At 38.6% G+C, this 23,727-nt stretch overlaps 1 long non-coding RNA gene across 1 annotated transcript; it reads left to right on the forward strand.

Annotated features, from left to right (window-relative positions):
• The first annotated feature begins 226 nt into the window (after nucleotides 1–226).
• On the forward strand, nucleotides 227–9,711 carry LOC117086709. Its single transcript, XR_004438543.1, has 3 exons — nucleotides 227–588; nucleotides 2,448–6,809; nucleotides 6,989–9,711. It is a non-coding gene; the product is annotated as an uncharacterized LOC117086709 (long non-coding RNA).
• The last annotated feature ends 14,016 nt before the right edge of the window (nucleotides 9,712–23,727 follow it).

Here is a 23,727-nt window from a genome sequence, read left to right on the forward strand (position 1 = left end):
TACACAAGATTGGTGTGGGAACAGCATGACCACAAGAAAAATCTGGGTTGACAGCCCCAGGGAGTTGGAGCAGAATATTAACAATAGTAGCCAGTATCTGAGTGTTGCCTGTGTGCTTGAAAATGTTCTAGGTGATTTACCTTTATTAGCTCCTATAATTCCCAAAATGAACTCAAGTTAGGTCTTTCTATTATTCCTATTTTATAGACAAAGCAAAGGAGTCACAGAGAGGTTAAGTAACTTGCCCAACATCACACAGCAAAAAGTGGCAGAGCCACAGTTTTAATCTGGGTAGAAAACGAAAATAGATAATGCATATTGCTAGGATTTGAGAAATGTTTGCGGTGAGGGGGAACGAGCATCGGGGGTACTGAAACGGACTGGAAGAGTGTGAACCCTGGTGGATTTTTGTTGTTGTTGTTGTTGTTGTTTTTAGTCCTAAGTTAGTGGCATGAAAGCACTGCCCTGGAAGCGATGGAGCAGCAAGTGCTCTACTCACATGGAACTCTTTGGGACCTGCACTTCAATTAGCCCCAAGAGGAAAAGGAGAGAAGAACAAACACGTCTGAAGCTCCCACTGAACATCAGGTACTGGCCCAGGCGTGTTGCCAGGGGCCATTTTCATCTCTATTTCATAGTTTAGGAAACAAACTCAGAGAAGCTAAGCAAATTTCCAGTTTTCACACTTGTAAAGTTGCAGAAACAGGATTCAAATGCAGGTCTGACAAAATCCACAAGTCATACTTTTCTCAGAGTATCACATTGCTTCTTCCCAAGACACACACTGATGGAGAAAGGGAGGGTGTGGATCAGGTACTGTGCTTATTACCCGGCTGACAAAATTGTCTCTATACCAAAGCCCCGTGAAACACAGTCCATCTGTATAACAAGCCTGGACACGTACCCCCGAACCTAAACGTTTAAAAAATCTTAAGATAAAAACATGAAATTATCCATAGAACATATTAAATTGGAATTTCACTTGAATTAAATATTGCTCAGGATGCAATGTATTGAGATTTTATTCCTCTATTTATTATATAGTTACAAGGAATGAAAATCATGAGCAGTGTTTCAAAGCATTCATCTATTAACCAGAAGGTTTTAACCAAATGTATCTCTGGTTTTAATCAGGCCAAGGTCAAAGGTTAAATAAGTTAACTTGCCCATATGACCCATATGCTTAGGAAGCACTTTGAAAACATGACCATGGCCGGGCGCGGTGGCTCAAGCCTGTAATCCCAGCACTTTGGGAGGCCGAGACGGGCGGATCACGAGGTCAGGATATCGAGACCATCCTGGCTAACATGGTGAAACCCCGTCTCTACTAAAAAATACAAAAAACTAGCCGGGCGAGGTGGCGGGCGCCTGTAGTCCCAGCTACTCGGGAGGCTGAGGCAGGAGAATGGCGTAAACCCGGGAGGCGGAGCTTGCAGTGAGCTGAGATCCCGCCACTGCACTCCAGCCTGGGCGACAGAGCGAGACTCCGTCTCAAAAAAAAAAAAAAACAAAAAAAACAAACAAACAAACAAAAAAACATGACCATAACTTTTTTTTTTTTTTTTAAGGCGGAGTCTTACACTTGTTGCCCAGGCTGGAGTGTAACAGTGTGATCTCAGCTCACTGCAACCTCCTCCTCCCAGGTTCAAGCAATTCTCCTGCCTCAGTCTCCTGAGTAGTTGGGATTACAGGCATGAGCCACCAGGCCCAGCTAATTTTTGTATTTTTGTAGAGACAGGGTTTCACCATGTTGGCCAGGCTGGTCTCAAACTCCTGACCTCAGGTGATCCACCTGCCTCGGCCTCCCAAAGTGTTGGGATTACAGGCATGAGCTACCGTGCCCAGCCAACCATAACTATTCTGTAGAAACTGGTAGAGTTAGTCAAAAGCACTCATGCACAAAGCATGCTATCAGATTCGCTCGCAGTGAGTTTCCTAAATGTTTATGTTAATTAAATGGTCTGATGCTGCTATAAAATGTTTCTCTTCTTCTGTCTTTCCTAGCCTCCATACCATGCTAAATGTCAGCTAGGAGAGTTCAGAGGGCAGTCCCTGATTTTAATGAGTTGTATTCTGAAAGTAGTTTAGAAATGGAATTCATTGTTTCAGAAAATAATTGTTATAAACATAGGTAAATATGAAGCTAGTTCACTTAATTTATCTGACAGATTAAGTGGGCATAGCAGAAAGAGTCTGAGGAAGTTGAGAAGATAAATTTGGTGTCATGAGAACAGGGTTTTGAATCTCTGAGAGAAGGAACGTTGCTCCTCTTTCCTAAATCATATATTATAAACCTCATTTGTGAGTAACAGGAGTATTAGCAGTCCCTCTCTATCTCTTCTTGTGTGCCAGACACAGTTCTAAATCTCTGTTTTTATTCACTCTGCAGCCGCACCAGACCAATCTGGTTCAATTTTTATGTGACAACGTTGTGAATTGTTTTTCAGCTGCCATGGACCCCCAAATTGAAGGTCGTATAACCTCAGCCTGCCCGAATGAACCAAGCACACAACCACAGGGGGAACCTAAGTGTTCCAGTGGGAGAGCTGGAAGAAGGGGGACCAATTTAAGAAGTGCACACCATGTGGCAGGATCCAGGATCCAATCAGATTGAGCCCTGGGGTCACCCCAAGGCAGGATCCAGTTGGATCTTGCCTCCTGGCATCACCTACTGCAAGATCCAATCAGATCCACCCAGCCCCCAGCCCAAGGATACAGATTTGAGTATTTCCTCCTGTTTCCTTGCCAGTCGACTTGCAGTCAAGTTGTTTTTTTTTTTTTCCTCTAAAGTTGGTGCTGTGGTATTGGCCTCTATGAACATTGGGTAGGAAGCTCACTGATTGCTTCGCAGCAATTCCTACAACAATTTTCTGAGGTAAGGACTGTAATTGTTCCCATTTTACCAAAGAGAAAGAGGAGACACAGAGAGGTTAAGGGATTTGCCCAAGATCACACAGCTGGTAAATGGAACCAACTCGACTCACATCAGGGGAGGAAGGTGTTCCACAGGCAGACACCCTGAACTCGCGGCTTTTAGCATACTGTGACCATCCTCGATGAAGGGAAAAGGCGAGAATAAGAAACATCTCTCTGTGGCGATCCAGAAGACTATCTGAATAAGCGCTGGAGATACAACGGGTTTACTGTCCAGTGCTCAGAGTTTCTAAGAAACTTCAAATGGTAAGGTAGCAACAACCTCAGGAGAAAGCCACAAAAGTGTAAGTCTTCATGGTGAACTTCAGCCTACAAAGATCATAAACACTCGGCCATACATTGCTGGGCACAAATGTGCTATGGCATCATGACTTTGTAATAGATTTCTGTACACATATGTTAAATGTTCTGTTTCTCTTCCCTCCGCTAGAACTTTAAGGTTACCCTTTCCTATTACGTTTCTATAAAAACTCAAAGGTAGATTCTTATCTTTCACCAGGGAGACTTCGGGGTATAGAAATAATAGTCACAGCCATGTGTGTTTGATTTATTGCTCAGGCCATGGTAGTGTTGTGTATGGCCATTGGTGTTCAAGGTTTAAGTGTTGCCTGCTTCCTAGTGGGACTATATTTTGGGTACGCTTCTTGCAATTCTTTTTTTTTTTTCTTCTTTTCCATATTTAATCTCAGATTATACCGTAAAAGTAACCAGCTGCAGAAACAGAAGAGTGTCCCAAGTCCTGTGGAGTGGATAACCTGAAAAGGCTGATAGGATCTTTTTAGTCTCAGCGGAGCAAGGCCGGAGGGCAGTGTTTGGTTTGGTGTATGCTAACCAGAGTGCTTTCCTTTCATTTTCCACCAGAGTCAGTCCTGTGACGTGGAGTACGCAGTGTGCTGAAGTGGGAGAAACTGTGTTTCTGATAGGTCTTCTGTGTGAGCGAGACTGCTTTGCTTAATTACAAAAACATGATGATGCCAGAGATCTGATAAACTATCGAGAGATTGAAAATCAGGTTTTGGGCATATCTATTTCCTCTGATGCCTTTAATTCCGTTGGAGCAACATGGTATAGATAGGTTAATCTGGAAATGCCTCTAGGCAAATTCAGTCCTTTTCTTAGTTTCTTCCAAATACTAGGATCATTTTATACCCATGGATTATTTGTGCAATACTTTTCCTCGGTAAGTTAGTTAATGAAAGTAAAACCTCTGGAGAAACTACACTTATATCTTGTTTCTATATTGATCCATTTAATATCTTTTTCCTCTCCTTTTTGGGAACTTAATCCAGTAGACAGTGTTTTTGTCTGTGACAGCATGGTTAAAATAAATCTCAATTTGAGGGGAGGGCAACTCCGCGGTAACGACTTGTGTGATTTAGAAACGGCATCAAACATTCTGCCTCTGTTCCTCTATTTGCAAAAAGGATCATTCCTGTGGCCCTTGTAGGAAAGAGGGCCATGTGTTTTACATCCATGATAAAATGTACCTCCCCATTTCTCCACTAAGTCTATTTATTCATTATTTCAATAATTTTTTTTTTTTGTATTCCAATCATGTACCAAGCCCTGTGCTAGGTATTAAAGGTATGGCATTCTGTATTTTTTCAGGTAAGATAGACAGATACATAGAGCAAATAATAAACTGTTAGGTGTCTTTGTAGGAAAAGCACAGGGGACCTTAGAAGCACATGGCGGAATTTCATTTAGCAACATAGAAAAGGAAGGGTGGTAAGAAATGAGGCTGGAGAGGGTCTGAAATGCTATGGCTGGGGGAAGACTTCAAAGAGTGGAACAGGAAAGAGGGACTTAATCATATGTACAGTTTAGAATGCTACCTCTGCGTCCAATGTGGAGAATGGTCGGGAGGAGATGGATAGCTTTAGGGTGCTTAATAATGATTTTTGTTGAATAGTATACCCTTCAAAGACTAAAAACATCAAAAATCCTACCCCATCCCCACATAAGAGTCATTGGAAATGGATTCTTACCCTACTTCATTTTTTATAAACTTTTTAGGAAGAGCCTATTTTAGGGTTTTTATATTATCCATGACGGCAATAAGGAAAGATTCTCAAGTGAGAATCACTCTTCCATAGGCTTATCTAGAGTTATTTTTTATCATCATCATCATCATCATCGTCATCGTCTAGCATAGATAGTCCCATAAATAGGAGAGTTGCCTTTTGGAGAAGATCAGCCTTGGTGACACAATGCTCAGCAAGTTTAGTTATAGCTCCTCCCCTTTTACTCCTATTCATTTAAATATTTGGAAGGGCAGCTGAAAACGGCAGTTTTAGAAGACCCCCTCCTCCAAGTCTCGCACAATTGGAAAGATTTCTCTTAGTTATCTCGCCTTTGCAAGCTGGTTTGTTTTCTACTCCCTGATACATACCACATGTTTTGATACAGTGTACTGCTGCTTCATTAGGTGTCTGCTGGAATCCACGTACTCCCTTTGTCTTTCTTTAATTTAAGTCTGGCCCCAATCATATCATGCTATTTTAATTGTTTGGAGGTGCCAGCCCCTGGTTGGGCAGCTCCAGGCCTCACTCCCGTCCATCCTTGATAAATGAGGAAGCAAAAAACCAAAGAGGCTGGTGTAATAAAACTTGAAGAAAATGCCCTTTCCTTACCCTTTTTTTTCTATATCAGTCCAAGCTGTTTGTGTTCTCTGATATTCCTTTATCCCGAGACAGAAGTGAAGGAAACAGAATCAGATTTTGAACATTCAAAAACAATACAAACAGAATACATTTAATAGAAAGAAAACAAATTCTTCACAGAAAATTAACTGTCTCTGAAACTTTCTAGAAATTGTCATAAAGAATTTGGTTATTAACAGTAACATTTATTTAGGAAATGTAATTTTAAGGTTTTTAAAAAAAAATGAGTATGGGCTTATTTTATTTAAGGCCTTGTGTGTGCTTCAGCAAAAAATGATTTTGTAACTTAAAAGCCACGTAAAGTATAAATTAAAATACTGACTTTTTGATTGTTTTATTTACTTTCTTAGCCTTAATAACTGTTATCTATCTATACACACACATATGTAATATATACATATACATGTATATGGGTGTATATATATATATATATATGAGTAACTTTCTACATCTATCTAGATAGCTAACTATTATATAATACACTGATGACTAGTAATAAAATCCTGAGGTTTAAAATAGAAGCTCTAGGACAGTTTCATATATATTCATTCATTGACTTATAACATAATGGACTAAGAGCTTTCTAAACAAAGGAACACATTTATGGAATTTAAATATTCTACTTACTTGTTTTGCACAACTATTTTACATGTATACGGTCCCTGAGGTATTAGGAAACATGAAGATTATTTAGTATAACATTACCAGATGGATGAATACCTCTATAACAGTCATAAGAAGAGGTCATCTCACTTTTCTGTACATACCTTGTGATGTAAAATGTGCCATCTCTCTTGAAAGCTAGATATATTTTCAGGCAAAATAATTATCAGACAGTCCTTTCTTACAATGAACCAACATCTTTCTTTCTGCAATGTTCTCCTGCTTCATTCTCTTTTTGCCCTCCAAGAGTCTCAGAGAATGAAACGAATCTCTCTTTCACCTGGCAATGCTTCAGATATTTAGAGACAGCTATTATAGTCTAGTCTTTTTCCATCACTTATTAAACATCCTCAAAATTTTTAACTGTTATTTGGAATTTTGTTTGTTAAAGACTTGTCAAATCCTCACATCCAGACCCGAACACCATGCTGCTGACCAGGACAGGGCAGAGTTACCAGCCACCTTCATGAACTTTTAAATAACAAAAGAAGTTTTGTTCTTCATCTTCTCTAACAAACTTGCAGAAGAAGGTGGGCACCTGATCGACAGGTATCTTTACAACCTTTTGTGATTGTCTTTTGATTTTTGACTAAGATTTGCATTGAAAGTGTATATAATAAAATATATACAAAAAAGAAATGAAATCAGAAATAACATCACGCTTTCGTTTAAAAACACAAATTATTGTTTAAATTAAAGAGTTTCTCATTGGAGCTTTGTTCTTTCAGGTTATCAAATGGAAAGTAGAAAAATGTGAACTGTACCTCGCATTAAAATAAAAATGTAGGACAAATTACGTTTAACAGCGTTTAATTGAACAAAGAATAATTCGTGAATTGGACAGCCCACGGACCAACCAGGATAGGTTGAGAGTGACTTCAGTGCCGCCCCACCGTTGGAGATGATTTATGGACACAAAAACAAGATGCACAGAACATGCAAGTGAGGTACAGAAATAGCTGGATCGGTTACAGCTCCACGTTTGTCTTATTTGAAAAGGGTTGATCAGCTGGCTGCTCGTAATTGGTTGAAAATCTGTCATTGGCACTAGAGTATGTCACAGTCTGTTTACACATCCAGTTATTTTACACTTCACTATGTACAAAAAACCTTTAGGAAGAACTTAAAATATGTAAGAAGGCAGCTTTAGGCTAAATTTAATTTAGCATTCATGAAGTAAGAATTTTATAATTATTTTTTGCTACAGTTTTGCTGTTTCATATTTCATCTCCAAATATATTTTGTTATCATTTGAATTTAATTCATCTGGTAATCAGCAGTTGTAAAAACATTAACATTGTTTTTTTCTGGAACACAGTAGAATTCATTTCTCAAGTTAAGATGTGCGTTTGAAACTCTGAGTTGCATTCTGTCTACCCCAGCAAACTGGCCTTGCTAGTTTTAAACATAGCGATAGAGTTCCTTGCTGTTCCTAAACTCACAGCTGAGTGTTGGTTTCTTAATTGTCTTTCTCATTTATTTCTTCATCGTCTTTCAGGGCATCCTTTCACTTTCAGGATTTGTCAACCTCTTGCTTAATGGTTTCAAATGACATTCTAGTAAATGCAGCACAAATCTAACTTAAAGGAAGCAAGAAAGCTCTTCATCTTATCTCACCTTTGGAAACGCAATGTCGTGCTGTCTTTCTGGTTTATACCTAACTTCTACAAAGCAGAACAAAGAAAAGAGGGGTTAATGAGGGAGGATATCTATAATAGGTAGACTTAGAGGTAGAAAAGTAAGTGTGCGAAGAACATTTGTGTGCATTAGGTAAATTAGTAGTAAGAAAATAGATTTATTAAATTGTACGATCATATGTTTTAGGGGTTTTGTACACAGAGTGTGGCAAAATTATACACAGACCAGTTGTAAAAAATAAACAGATAACACAATCTACAGTATCTTTTCAGTGAAAAGATCATTGAGTATATTTTCACAAATATATGTATTTGTGAGCATATATAAAAATATAAAAATAGACATTTTCATGTCTATTTTTGTCGTTTGTTTTGTTTCCACTAAGCTTTTGAAAGACTATGTTATTAATTGCAAATACAATGACTCCCCATACAAAGAAGCTTCATGTTAGTTACATGAGTTTGAAACAGCTCCCCCATCCCTTTTAAATTTCCATTTTCTCCTTTTCATACTTGAGCATCCTTCTTAGATAAAGAATATATAGTTTTACTCTTTGTACTTATTAAGACTTAAGAGTGATGGAGTTTTCATATTTCTTATTGTTAAATCAAAAAAACAAATAAAAATTTGTTTACATCGAGGCTTAATAAGTTATAGGGGAATATAAAATTTATTTATACAAACAAACAATGTCATATGGATTACATATGAGCATCATGTACCCTTGGTGCGATATATTGAAGGGCACATCACTTCTGTTGCATTCTTGCCAAAAACACATAGTCTCAATGTGACCATCAGTTAAACCCAAGTGGACGGACATTCTAGAAAAGAGCAGATTGGTGGTCTTCAAAACACTCTGGTAAAGTCATAGAAAATATCAGAGACTGAAGGAGACTAAGGAGCTGTGACAACTAAATGCAATGTGAGATCCTGGATGGGATCCTGGGACTGAAAAAAGATAATCGAGGAAAAAGTAGCAAGATCAGAACAAAGTCTGTAGTTCGGAGAATAGTGTAGTACCCATGTTAAGTGCTTGGTTTCAGTCATTATTTTCATGGTTATAGAGAAGGCTAACATCAGGGAAAGCTAGATAAAGGTATAGGAGAACTCTCTTTTATGGGTTGTGGTACAGGTACTAGTTTCATAACTTATTTATAACTCTAAATTTATGAAATAGAATATTGAAAATATTAAATAAAATGTATTTGAAACAGAATAAAATAAAATATTTTAAAACTATAGTCTTTCTCCTTCCTGAGAGTTCAGTAGGGGCATGCTAGTCCAGTACACATTTACTTTTCCTCTTTATTTTATTCAACTTTGAAGTTTGTGTTTATTTCATATTAACAGAGAGTAGCATCGAATCCTAACTTAAATTTAAAAGGGAGCTTAAAACCAAGCCATTTAATCTGTTTATACACAAGGCACTCATCTGAAAATAATGCATATAGAAGATAAAACATTTCATAGTCAGCCCATGGAAGTCTGTGACTAGCTGAGACCAGCACTCAGGAACCCTTACACTCAATGTAGTTCTTTTCCATACTACTCTGACTCCAGACTCAAGACTGTTACTAGCAGCATTTCTGATTTTATGATTTACCATAGGCATTTTTAAATGACAACAGATGACTTTAAATGATTTAAGACCTACTTCATGCCCACGATCTACTCAGAGCCAGTTTTGTTTTGTTTTGTATCATTTTCCATAAATGTGTTCCCTGGCTTGTGTTGCTAAATGAAATTCAAAACTAGTGATACACAAATAGATTTATCAAAAGCAAACATCGTTTCATTTATTAGTGGTCACCGGTGGCCCATAAACAAAGTACAATCTATTGAATAAAACAGATTGCTTTTTTGATTCTATTGATTGTTTCTTTGAATTTTCTGAAGATAATTTAGTAACAAAAGCCTTTCTCCACTATTACTTCTAATACATGTATTTACTCACGTATTTCTCTTTTGCTTACACAGAGAAAATGAAATAATTAAAGCAGTTTTTCAATGTTTCTGCAACTTGTACTTAGATCTTATGAGGCAAACCTGTGGATCAGTTATTTCTTTGCACATATACTGTGCATGTGTGTGCTTTTCTTCTTCAACTTGAAAGACAGGGCTTTTGTCTCTTTTACAGAATTGAAAGCAAAAACTCAAAGATCCTTAATGCTTCTGGTATGGATCTGAACCAATGACTAAGCTGTTAAGTAGCAAGACTACCTATATCATAGTAATTTCATATTATATTTAAATAGCCATGTTCTTTTTTTTTTGGCAGAGTCTTGCTCTGTCACCCAGGCTGGAGTGCAGTGGTGTGATCTTGGCTCACTTCAACCTCCACCTCCCAGGTTCAAGCGATTATCCTCCCTCAGCCTTAGCCTCCCAGGTAGCTGGGACTACAGGTACATGCCAACATGCCTGGCTAGTTTTTTGTGTTTCTAGTAGAGATGGGATCTCACTGTGTTAGCCAGGATGGTCTCCATCTCCTGACTTGTGATCCGCCCGCCTCGACCTCCCAAAGTGCTGGGATTACAGGTGTGAGCCACCGCTCCTGGCCAAATAGCCATGTTCTTTAACATTTAATGTCTTGCTAATGTTAATAGTCATGTTTACAGTCTTGAATAGGCGTAAGCCACTGCTCCCAGCCAAATAGTCATGTTAACAGTCATGTCTGCAGTCTTGAACTGAAGTGGGAAGGAAGCAGTTATTATGTATTAGTCATGGCTGTTAACAAAATGTAATAACATAATTCCTCTCCTTGAGTCTTATTGATTATGTATTACTTTTGCAACTTCTTTGAATCTATAAGAGTTTCAAAATCAAAAGACTAGAAACAAAACCAAAAGAGAATGCTCCAAGTCTTAAAATGAACACTATTTGGAAAGGGGTGAGTAGCCCTTGGGACATTCAGAGGGTGTTTTAATTCGTTTTCATGCTGCTGATAAAGACATACCCAAGACTAGGCAATTTATTAAGGAAAGAGGTTTAATGGACTTACAGTTCCACATGGGTGGGGAGGTCTCACAATCATGGTGGGAGGCAAGGAGGAGCAACTCATGTCTTACAAGGATGACAGCAAACAAAGAGAAAGAGCTTGTGCAGGAAAACTCCCATTTTTTAAAACCGTTAGATTTCATGAGAATCATTCATGAAATGCAGGAGAACAGTGCAGGAAAGAGCCGCCTCATAATTCAATCACCTCGCACCGGGTTTTTCCCACAACATATGAGAATTGTGGGAACTGTAGTTCAAGATGATATTTGGATAGGGACACAGCCAAACCATATCAGGAGATATTGGTAGATCCTTTGGCCTCCTCCTGACTCCCCCTTGAGCACAGTGTCAGAAATTCCAGCAGCTGCACATGGGCCTCAGGCCAGCATCTTTTCTGAAGAACATGGGTATATCAGAGATGTGCCCTGAGGACTCGAGTCCTCAAAACACCCAGTTTGTTGGTAGATTGGTAGTAGTAATGGTGACCAGGCACAATTCCTTGCCTACATTTTCTATTAATTTAAAGGAATGCTATTTTTTGTTTGTTTGTTTGTTTTTTTCTTCTTTCTTGGACAGGCTAACCTTTTCCCCCTCATTTTCAAAAATAATGGGACAACATATGACATTTGTCTTACTGGACAATATAATGAACTTCAGGAGATACACTGTTTGCTGGTCAGGATTTCCAGGATGGCACAAATTCAATTTTATATTTAAATTTGAGAAGAAAAACAATAATTTTCAGTATCCATTACTCAGAAAGCAAGTAAAGTTATCTTACAAACGTAACTGTTAGCTCAACAAAGAAAAGCCTGAGAGGTACTCAGATAATTCATAGTTGAAGTAGTGGATAATCCTATAATTGCTACTTCTCAGAAGAGCTCTGCGTGTGTGTGGAAAAAAGGCGTTATTTAAATCATGGAACATTACCCATCAAAGCTGCTTCTGTCGATGCTTAGTTGCTTTAAAACATTTTTTTTTTTTTTTTTTTTTTTTTTTGAGACAGAGTCTGGCTCTGTTGCCCAGGCTGGAGTGCAGTGGCCGGATCTCAGCTCACTGCAAGCTCCGCCTCCCGGGTTTACGCCATTCTCCTGCCTCAGCCTCCCGAGTAGCTGGGACTACAGGCGCCCGCCACCTCGCCGGCTAGTTTTTTGTATTTTTTAGTAGAGACGGGGTTTCACTGTGTTAGCCAGGATGGTCTCGATCTCCTGACCTCGTGATCCGCCCGTCTCGGCCTCCCAAAGTGCTGGGATTACAGGCTTGAGCCACCGCGCCCGGCCAAACATATTTTTTTTTTAAATAAGATAAGACTTGGGACAGAGATTTCAGCTGAAGCTATGAAGGAAGGAAAGCAAAATAAACTCTGTAATTCTAAATTCATTCTTTTTTATCACAAAAAAAAGTAGCTTTATGAACAATGGCCCTTCATAATGAGTTCTGATACAAGAGAGACGTAACAGGAGGTCACTGTATTGCATTACCTCTTGTCTTTTCATCATTTTCTCTGCCTCCATGCATCGCCTCTGTCTCTTCATTGTTTTGTCTGCCTCCTATATGGGCCTCTTTTCATGGATCTGCCTCATGGCCAAAGACAAACACATAAAGTGCAAATTCTGTTAATATTATGCTATTCTTCTCCTTAGGATCCCTCCGCACCACACACACACACACACACACACACACACACACATTTAATTTTAAGGCTCTTAATATTAAATATAAGCCATTGACTAAATATCTTCTCTAATTTCCCACATTATTTCCTTCAAACTTGGTGCTCTGTTAATCCAAATTTATACTGTTGCTCTTTGAACCTGCCATATTGTTTCCACACTGCTGTGAACTGGGCATGCTCTTCACTCTCTCTGGATTCCATTTCTCCCCCAACACATACACATATTTTTCTACTACCTTTTACTTTGGCTAACATGTACTGATGAGCCATCCCTGAAACCTCATGGGTTCTCCAGTGTCCCTAGTGCATTTATATCAAAGCCCTTACACTAAAGAGTAAGAATTACCTGCTGAATCAAAATCACCCCTGGAGGCTGAGGGACCTTCCAGGGCAAAGGCATCTTATCCACATTTTTTAACAACCCAGACACAGCAAACACTCAATGAATGAAATGAATTTTTCCGTATCTTCTTTCTTACTCTTTATTAACTCAAAATCAGTCCTTCGAACCCCCAGAATTTTTAGAAATGAAAGAATTTTTATTATATTTATATTCTAGAATTGCCCCCAAAACTCTTGGAATGTTACTTATGTGATCTTTATGATGGTCTTTTAGGCAGTAATTACATTTAGGAACTAATTTATGTAAGGCTTATTGTCACAGCAAACTTTAAATTTTCCATTAAGACTATAGGTTCTTAGCCCATCAGGTATCTGTGGTGTTTGTAAAACTCCCAAAGTTGCTTACCAGAATTTTGGGGTAGGTGCATTTTCTGGAAAGAGAGCCAACAGCTTTCTTGAGGTAGTTCAAGTAGTTTGGAAAGAAAACAGAAAAAAGAAGAGTGAAATTACTGAATAGGAATGAAGGGCGTATGTTCAGGAAATGCAGGAAGGAAAGGAGAAAATATGTTTTAAAAGTGTAAAATACTATTGAAAAAAGAAAATGGATAGGGCCACGGACAAATCTTGCTGAATCAAACTTTGTCTAGGGCTAACTTAGATGCAGGATGATACTTAGCCTCTCTTTTGGGGAACACACAATGTCTGAGTATAAATATATTCCTCTTTTTCTCACTAGAGTGAGAAAGACTAATAGAAAAACTGATATGAAATGTAGAAGCTCAATGTCTTGGCCAATTTTTTTTTCTGAGTCACAATATTCATTGAGTATTGATGAAGAGAGAGATACAGGATATCTGTAACATACTCATATTTGATTAAAATGATCAATGGGCAAAATTGTCTCTAGCAGAAAGATATATTATTTAAAAGGAGGTGAAATTAAAATATAAATAGCTTTGTTTTCCCCGTCAGGCAAAATGTTTACAGTCAGGGTAAAGACAAAATTCTGTAGTCTCCCAGTCATGTGACCGTGCTGTCTATGAGCCCTCTGGGTGTGATAGGTGAGGATGCCTACTCTGGGAAGCTTGATCTCAGATCTGATGGATATTTATGCTGTGGAAGAACCAGTTATAGGATTTCAAGTTCCAGAGAAAAGGGGAGAAGTGAAAAAAATTCAAGATTCATCTTAATTGATCTTTATTAATTATAAAACAAAGTGAATATAAATGAAGGGCAATTTCAACTCATTATTGGAAAAAAAGTCAACAGATTTCCAAGATTCCAACTTTAGGAAAGAAAAGCACAACATTTACAAATAAAAGCCAAACCATTTATTCATCCCCAAAGCTGCATTGCCAGGCTGCTTTCAGGATGTTCATCATGCCTCCTTGTTTGGTTGAATGCAGGTTGAAAACTTCTGACCACAGAATTTAATTTACTAGATTCACATATGTGTCAGTCATCCAAGTCAGGAGGACATGTAGAAGTATTTTTAGGAAACATTCACATGGTGAGCACCTTAATTTGCTGTCTTCTAGAAGATCAAGAAAGGCAGCACGTGTTAGTGAACAATCCAATTTTACATGCATTTTTATTACAATATGTTTCATAAAAACCTTGCTGAGTGGTTATATCTTTTTTTGTTTGAGATGGCATTTCACTCTTGTTGCCCAGGCTGAAGTGCAATGGCACTATCTCGGCTCACCACAACTTCCGCCTCCCGGGTTCAAGTGATTCTTTTGCCTCAGCCTTTTGAGCAACTGGGATTACAGGCATGCGCCACCACACCCAGCTAATTTTGTATTTTCAGTAGAGACAGGGTTTCTCCATGCTGGTCAGGCTGGTCTCGAACTCCCGACCTCAGGTGATCTGCTCACCTTGGGAGTGGTTATATCTTGTTAGTGATGGTCCTTCATCTCAAATCCCTGGAGGGTTCTTTATTCAAGAACAGAGCATGTAGGCACCCCTGGGTACTATTTAGGAGAAATGACTGCATGATCATGTATTCCCACATCAGTTCAAGTTAAAATATTTTATGGCACTGTCAAAATTTGGTCAATAGCAAATAACTTATTGCCATAGTCTATTCCAATAACAAGTAAGCATTTGTCAATAACAATGCAAAGAATAGGTTATCCTCTCTGAGTTTCTGTGTGGGTGAAGCTAAATCAAATGTCTACAAAGAGAAGAAGAGAAGAGGATATTCTAGGATTAAATCTGGTTATGGCAGGCCTTTGATATCTCCGTCAATGGGAAGATTCATGCTCTTAAATAACAGAGAAAGAGAGCTTTGAGGAACGAAGAAAAAATAAGTATCTGAGTGAAGATTTTCTCAAATAGGGCATGGGAGATTTTTAAGAATCCTCAAGTAGAGAATGTATTTGAAATATTAGACCTAATACCATAAAAACCCTAGAAGAAAATCTAGGTAGTACCATTCAGGACATAGGCATGGGCAAGGACTTCATGTCTAAAACACCAAAAGCAACGGCAGCAAAAGCCAAAATTGACAAATGGGATCTCATTAAACTAAAGAGCTTTTGCACAGCAAAAGAAACTACCATCAGAGTGAACAGGCAACCTACAGAATGGGAGAAAATTTTTGCAACCTACTCATCTGACAAAGGGCTAATATCCAGAATCTACAAAGAACTCAAACAAATATACAAGAAAAAACAAACAACCCCATCAAAAAGTGGGGAAAGGATATGAACAGACATTTCTCAAAAGAAGACATCCATACAGCCAACAGACACATGAAAAAATGCTCATCATCACTCGCCATCAGAGAAATGCAAATCAAAACCACAATGAGATACCATCTCACACCAGTTAGAATGGCAATCATTAAGAAGTCAGGAAACAATAGATGTTGGAGAGGATGTGGAGAAATAGGAACACTTTTACACTGTTGGTGGGATTGTAACTAGTTCAACCATTATGGAAAACAGTATGGCGATTCCTCAAGGATCTAGAACTAGATGTACCATATGACCCAGCCATCCCACTACTGGGTATATACCCAAAGGATTATAAATTACTCTACTACAAAGACACATGCACACGTATGTTTATTGCGGCACTATTCACAATAGCAAAGACTTGGAATCAACCCAATGTCCATCAGTGACAGACTGGATTAAGAAAATGTGGCACATATACACCATGGAATACTATGTAGCCATCAAAAAGGATGAGTTTGCGTCCTTTGTAGGGACATGGATGCAGCTGGAAACCATCATTCTTAGCAAACTATCACAAGAAGAGAAAACCAAACACCGCATGTTCTCACTCATAGGTGGGAACTGAACAATGAGATCACTTGGACTCGGGAAGGGGAACATCAAACACTGGGGCCTATCATGGGGAGGGGGGAGGAGGGAGGGATTGCACTGGGGAGTTATACATGATATAAACGTTATGCACATGTACCCTAGAACTTAAAGTATAATAAAAAAGAAAAAAAGAAAAAAAAAAAAAAAAAAAAAAAAAAAAAAAAAAAGAAATATCTTACTGAATAATTTAGTATTTATTCTACACATGATGCTTCACACTGAGGTTATCTTTACAGTGTTAATTTTTATGAAAACTGTAACATTTTTGCATTCCTAATTGTTAGGGTTAAAGGATCGTTTTGCAAAGACTCAGAAACTCTAAGTTTGATCTCCATGCATGTTGTTGCTGCTTTGATCTCCTCACCTTGTGATGGTCCAGAAAGAAAACCTTTGCATCTCAGCCACAGCAGGACTGTGAGAAATGGATAGGATATTTACATGTCCTTGCCTCTAAATGTCAAATCCATTAGGCAGTACTAGCTTCTGAGACTCAACAAAGCACCCCAAGGCATTAATGCCCTGAAGCGTGATCAGATCATAAAGTCAGCGAGTTAGAACGACATTTGGAACAATCTAATCCCACACGTCTTCCTAAAATAAAACGCTTCACGCAAACCCCTGTGCTCACACGGCACACAGCCTCCAGGAGTGGTACTGTCTTCTCTCTGGGGCAGATGGTCTCATTAGAATCCCGAATGCAACACTTAGCCAATGTGCTAAGTGTTGGAAAGATCTTCTTCTTTCTCTCGGTGCTGGTTCTGAGCGTAATTACATCGATCTGTTTTTCTCCTTTGCAGCCCTTCAAGAAAGCTATAACCTCTTCCTGAAATTTTCTACTAGTTTTCTTTATAATGGCTCTTTATTTAGTGTGGTTTCCGGTCACTTTCTCATCTTGCTGACCCTTCTCTGAACATGATTCTGTTTTTTTTCTGGTACCTCTTTACATCTGGAGTCTCAGCTTCCAAATGAATTTTGACTTTTGATAGCTAAGGGCCATTATCTTTATTTAGCCAAGCATTGTAATTATCTTAGTACAACATAAATTTGCCTTATCTTAGAATTAGTTATAAATGGCATAGACTTATGGGGTACTAGTGATGTGGATCTAGAAAGAGTGAGCCAGATCTCTATTTTTTTAAACAAAGACTGGAACATGGGGCATGTTGTCAGCACAGGAGCTCTAGAATAGAGACATTGGCACAAACTCCATTAGGAGAAGCAGAGTTCATGGCTGAATGTGAACCTGGGAACAATACAGAGCTATTGTAGAAAAAATAGCTCTGAGTCTAGCTGGCAAAAATCTTCATTGATTAAGGATATGATACTATTCGCAACAACAATCAGTTGCCATTGTTTTACTCTGTGCTAAGAGTTTACATACTTGTTTTGAATCCTATCCTTATAACTGGTCTAAAAGGTAGCTATCATTAGCCTTCTTTAACAAATAAGAAAAGTGGAGCTCAGTGGAGCTAAGCACATGGACCACGTCATAGCTAGGTGATGGTGAAGCTGGAACACGGGGGCATGACCTGACTACAGGGTACATGCTGATAACTAAAGTGCACCAAGCCTGTTACATACAGCTTCCTCACCTTGGGATTAACCCAGTGATCTGGAGGCATCCCTGAGTATGAAAATAGAACTCAGTGGCCCAAAGGTTGTTACAAGGATAGATTATAAAGGGTTGGGACTGGTGAACCCTGAAATGTACCACTGGCCTGGAAGATAGTTTACTATTGTACTAGTCAGGGTGAGATTACTGGATGGAGAGGATGCCACCGGAGCCCTGGAACAAGAAAAGCTCTTGTATCACCCTTTGCTCCCAATCTGCCAACAACTTAGACTGTTGGTTTCAGTAAAGAAGGTTAGGTTAACATCAAACATAAATTGGAAAATAAAATTACGTCAAAGGAAAGTCTCGATCAACACAAAAGGAATTAAAAATACAAAGACCTTTTTAAAAATGTAATTGCTGAAACGTGACAACTCACCGGCCACTTTTTAAGCATATCCATTAGAATTATTATTACTGTTATTCAAGCCAGCAGTTCTGATGTATCTCCTGTTGTTCTAAGTGTTTTTCACATATTAATTTATTTAGTGCTTGTCATAACTATGAAGTGAGTGCCATTATTATCTTCATGTAAAATGTGGGTACACTGAGGCACAGGTAGGTGAAGCAGCTTGTCAGATAGTGAGTTACAAGCTGGCACTTGGATCCGGGTGTCTTTAGAACCTCCCTTTTTTATTCATCCCTCCATTATGGACTCTCGTCTATTCCGCGTGGGAATACTATTCAATCTCCTGAGAGATATTCCTTTGGGAAAATGCTTCTGTGAGACACTGACATAGGCCACCGCTAACCTCTGGAGTTGAGCCCCACCCTGTCACCGTATTCTTAGATATTTGAGTCCCTGGGTTCAATGTCGGAAGTTTGTCTAACGATATGTCCTTTGCTTGGTTTGAGCCAGGCTGTTAGTTATTCCTATAGGGATAGAAAAACCTTGATGTGGGGCTTGTTGTTTCACATCCCTCATGCAACACGTTATTTCCGCTATTTAATAATATTTTAGTAAAAATAAATTTTACTCATTTTTTCTCATCTTTTCTTCATGAAAAAAAAAGCAACTGATGCCTAAATGGTCTTGCATATCCCTCTGAGAAGTCTATTCTATGGTAGTCACCAAAGTTACAGATTGAAAATTTTCATTGGCTTGGCCTCAATTTCCATTAAGAAAACAAAACAAAACAAAACAAAATAAAAAACTTCCCCTGAAGTACTTTATCCACTTATTTGGATAAATTATTTCAGGGGAAGTTTTTCTTTTTACATTTTTTATTATGTAAAGAGTATTTTAAAGAGTGATTATGGTGACATACTAGTAATATTTCAGAGGAAAACAGCAGGTAACTAGTTTTGACTTTGGCCCCTTCGCTATTTTCTTTCCTCCTTGTCTCTGCCTGGGCCTATGTTTATTGAACTCCACAGAATGCCAAGACAGCATTTGTAAAGGGGGATTTATTTAACTCTGGGTGAGTTGTACAAATGCAATAATGTGGCCCAACTCTTGTTTAATTTTGAAGGCTCTCTCCTAGACAACATCGCTCATAATGGACGGTTCAAGCCAAATTATCCATTATTGTTCCCAAAGTTTACAATTAAACTATCGATCAAAACTGGCAGTGATTTCTCCAGCAGCCTGAGCTTAGAAGCAGCTGAATTACATCAGGACACAAGTGTGTGGAGTCAGAAGGTGACACAGACAAACAGATACCAGACAGACAGTGGTACCTTCTACCAACCACCCTGGGATCCAGCCTTTGGTAATTTTCCTTGAGCCGAGAAGCCAACTGCCACCCCAGCTATGTAGAGTGGGTTTGTGGTTTTAATAGCCAGAGGTGCCCGCAATTTGCGACCTCTATCCCTGGCTGTAAAAATTGGAGTTTAACAGGTTCGGCTCCATGGGGAACCAACCTCAGCTTTTAGGCTCCTTCAGACACTGCAGAATGCATCTTTTCTGGGGAATTCCACAATAAAATGACTGTTATTTATCATTACAAACCTCTTTATCATTTAGTCAATAAAAGGCCTCTCTCTCTCTCACTTTTTTTCCTGTGGCGTGCTCAGTCAGAAATCGGTATTAGTCTCTCCTGGCCTGAAGGCAGGAGATGTCAAAAGCTAAATCATGATCTACCCTGGCTTCCTGGCTAAATTGTGTATGAAGGCCTGAGGCAAAAAGGTACACATGCTCATTATTTGAAACTGAGATCCCCCCCCCTTTAGTTTTTCTTTCTTCTTCTCTTTCTTCTTTTTACATATTGAGACATGTAATACATATGTGGCTCAGAAGACCTCTGATCTAAAACACGACAAGAGCTTGACGTGTCCCCTTCATATATTTTCTGATCAAGAAATAAAAAGTGAATTGTAATCTTAAAAAAAGGACAGTGGACTTCACCTCTTGAACTTTTTACTCATGGTGAAAAAAAACCAGTGTTGCTTATGACTGGGTGTCAGTAACAGATGCCTTCTGAAAGGAGTGCCAACCCCAAGAAAGGCAGATCGTTAGTTGAGCATGAACACTGTTATTTTTTACTTGCACAGAGTAAGAGGAACCTGTTCCTTTAGATCTGCAAATAAAGTTTGCCTTGGGATTCCCTCACTTCATACAGTACTTCTGTGGTAGCTGCGTGGTGGGAGGGACCAGTCACAAAAGGTGAGTAGGAATGCTGAGGTAACAATGGCTTTGGACATAACGGATTTGGAAGTGGTTCCTGCAAAGCCCGCTCTCCTGATTATGGTCTGAAGCACCACCTATCAACCAGAGGTAAAATTTGGTGGGTTTAGATGTCCTTTTCATTAAATTGTCAAGGGGATGCCCTCTCTCCTGATTTTCACATACGACAAAGAAACCACTCTTTGGGGACACGGGTTTGTTCATTACCTCATTGTCTTTTTCAGTCAAGGCAGAGGCTGAGCTCATTCTAGGTGCCAGATACCGTGCCACCCAAGGGGACAGACCTTGTGAATAAGTAAAGATTATTGAGCATGAAGAGATTTGTCAGGAAAAGCTTTTAGTGACCCTAATTACAGAGATACATGTCCAGTTGTTTCATTTCTAATGAGTCAATTTACAAAATAAGTAATACAATTTCAGGGGACCTCTGTTGTTAAAACCTTGATATTTTCTCCATGCATATCTTATTCCTGGAGGAGGTAACATTTAGAAGCATAGAAACCATATATATATATATATATAATTATACTTTAAGTTCTAGCGTACTTGTGCACAATGTGCGAATTTGTTCCATATGTATCCATGTGCCATGTTGGTGTGCTGCACCCATTAAGTCGTCATTTACATTAGGTATATCTCCTAATGCTGTCCCTCCCTTCCCCCCACCCCATGACAGGCCCCAGTGTGTGATGTTCCCCTTCCTGTGTCCAAGTGTTCTCATTGTTCAGTTCCCACCTATGAGTGAGAAACCTCTATTTTAGAGCCAAAAATAGAGAATATCTTGTTCCATACTCCTACTTAGAAATTAAGGCTTAAAGAAAGAAAACGAACACAAAACAACAACAAAAAACAACCGTCTGAACATTTAACTAACAATTTTAGGAACTGAAACTTGGATTCCTGTCCATACATCAATTTCCTTTCTATAGGATATGTTCAGTCTCATCCTTTTTTGTATAGCCTTTACCAAAGATACATTCAAGGATTGCTTGGCAATGACGAGAAGACAGAGGAATAAGTTGCCTTAATGGTATCAGACACTACTCATTGTCATCATTTGCTCACCTGTGTTCTTCTTAAAGATGAACAAAAATTACACAGGTTTTGGATGCATTAGCTGGGAAGTTCACTTTGGCTAGAGAACTAAATACATATTTATTACATATTTAGATCTCACTGTATATATATGTATAAATATATGTACATATACATGTAGATCTCACTATATATAGTGAGATATATAGAGAGAGATCTCACTACATATATATTATCTAAATGTATAAATATGTGTTTATTATGCATATATTTAAGTATGTAAATATATATGTGCATACACACACGTGCACACACACACACATGCGCACACACACTTTTTTTCTTTGCTGTTGGTCAGGGCCCTGAAATTTTGATGCTCACTTATTATCCCTGACATAACTGGACAAATTAAAAACATTTGCTTTTTTCTGGCCTCTGATTTTCTTTGACTGGCTTGCAAACTGCTCTTCCACGTGATATCCAGAGTGGATTAATGGTACATAATTCTGATCTGCTAGGCAGAGGAGCCAGTCCCCCAGAAAACTTAATCATAGCTGTGACCCTACTAATCTTCAAAGTTAATACAAACAAATCTTGGTGGGGGAAACAGATCATGGTGTACGAACCCGTGTGTGTGTGAAGAACTCCGTTATGATGTGAAATTATCCCAAGTACAACTGTCTTCCACTTCTCACCAGGTCACAGTACTGCCCAAAGGAAGGCAGTGTACACAATTCCAGTTAGGAATTTATTTACGTTCAAAATAACCTGGTGTATTTTCGACATTTACGAAATAGATTGCTTTTAGACTGAAACCATATATTCTCATCTCAAAGTGAAGTTTTATGACAGGTTATAAACCACTTAAAAATGAGATCGTTTGTGATAAGGATGCAAATCAGGGGTCTAGTAGCCCTTGGTAGCTTGACAATAAAGAAATCGGGTTTGTATATTCTTCAGTTCCGAGAATGATATTTAAAGCAAATTTTACCTTTAAAGTGTGCAGGATTTAAGAAATAAATTTTTAAAAAGGTATTTGCATTACTCTCATATTTTTTTCCTTTTTCTTTTGTTCTTTGCTATTTTAAACAAGACCCTAACTTAAATCTTCCAGCTCTAACTTGCAAACTGTAAGCCTCCAAGCTCTAAGTCATTTAGAAATTATTCATATTATTTCCCAAACTTTAGGACTATGCCTCTTTTCTCATTTAATTTTAAGTCCACATCTCCTAGCAATACCACAGGCTTGGGGTCCTAGCTCTGCCATATAACCAATAAATAAAAGAACTGTAAGAGTGTTGATGAATGTAAATGCATCTCACATTAATTTTAAGTGTTTATTTCTTCCTCAAATTAAACATTGGTTTCCATGGCCTCAGGTGGCTTGGTGCTTACACACACGTGGTCCTGTTTCCTAATGAAGTGGGCAAATACCAACCTCAGAGTGTCAAATTGGATAGTGGCCCTTGAGCCCCTTGCTTAATATTGATGAGGCTCTTGGTGAACAGTAGTAAATGCAGCACAGGGGTATAGGTAGTATAGAAGGACTGTCTCTATGCCATGCATGGTTACGGGGTGTTCTTCGACGTGAGTTTTGTACCCAACTCTGTCTCACAGCCACGTGAGAGTGCTCACTTCCCTTTGAGGGTATGAGCTCTTTGAAAGAGGGAGGTTCAATAAGTGCTTTTCAGATTAAATCCAGTTTGACATCTTGCTGTGCAGGGGTGAACTATTCAGACTGGTGGCACACTCAAGGGTGCTATTTTGAATATTTTATGTTCACACATTTTTCTATTCCGATATTTTACTTCATAAAACGGTGAATGGACCATACTCTTGAGATAGATTAATGTGGATTGTTCATGCTTAAGTTCCCAAAGATGGTTAAATATCTCACATATTATTTATATCCCCGGCATCATTTTAAGTTCTTATTTTGGCTAGATAGGTTTTACGTGAGATACGTGTAAAACATGCATGTATGTTTTCTTTAAAGCTCTCTTTATGATCAATGCAAGTCACTCAGTCTGGAAATTCTCTTAGAATGAAACATTTATACTTGCTGGTTGATGCTATTGTTGTTTCCAATCATCACTACCTCTTCCAGTAAAAGGTACCCATGTGGGCATGTAGCATGTGACTTTCCTTGCCACATGACTTTTACCATATGACTTTCTATGCCTCCTATGGTTTCTGAAGTTGGACTT

Source organism: Trachypithecus francoisi, unplaced genomic scaffold, assembly GCF_009764315.1.
Source record: "Trachypithecus francoisi isolate TF-2019V2 unplaced genomic scaffold, Tfra_2.0 Lachesis_group10, whole genome shotgun sequence".
NCBI classification, from domain to species: Eukaryota; Metazoa; Chordata; class Mammalia; order Primates; family Cercopithecidae; genus Trachypithecus; species Trachypithecus francoisi.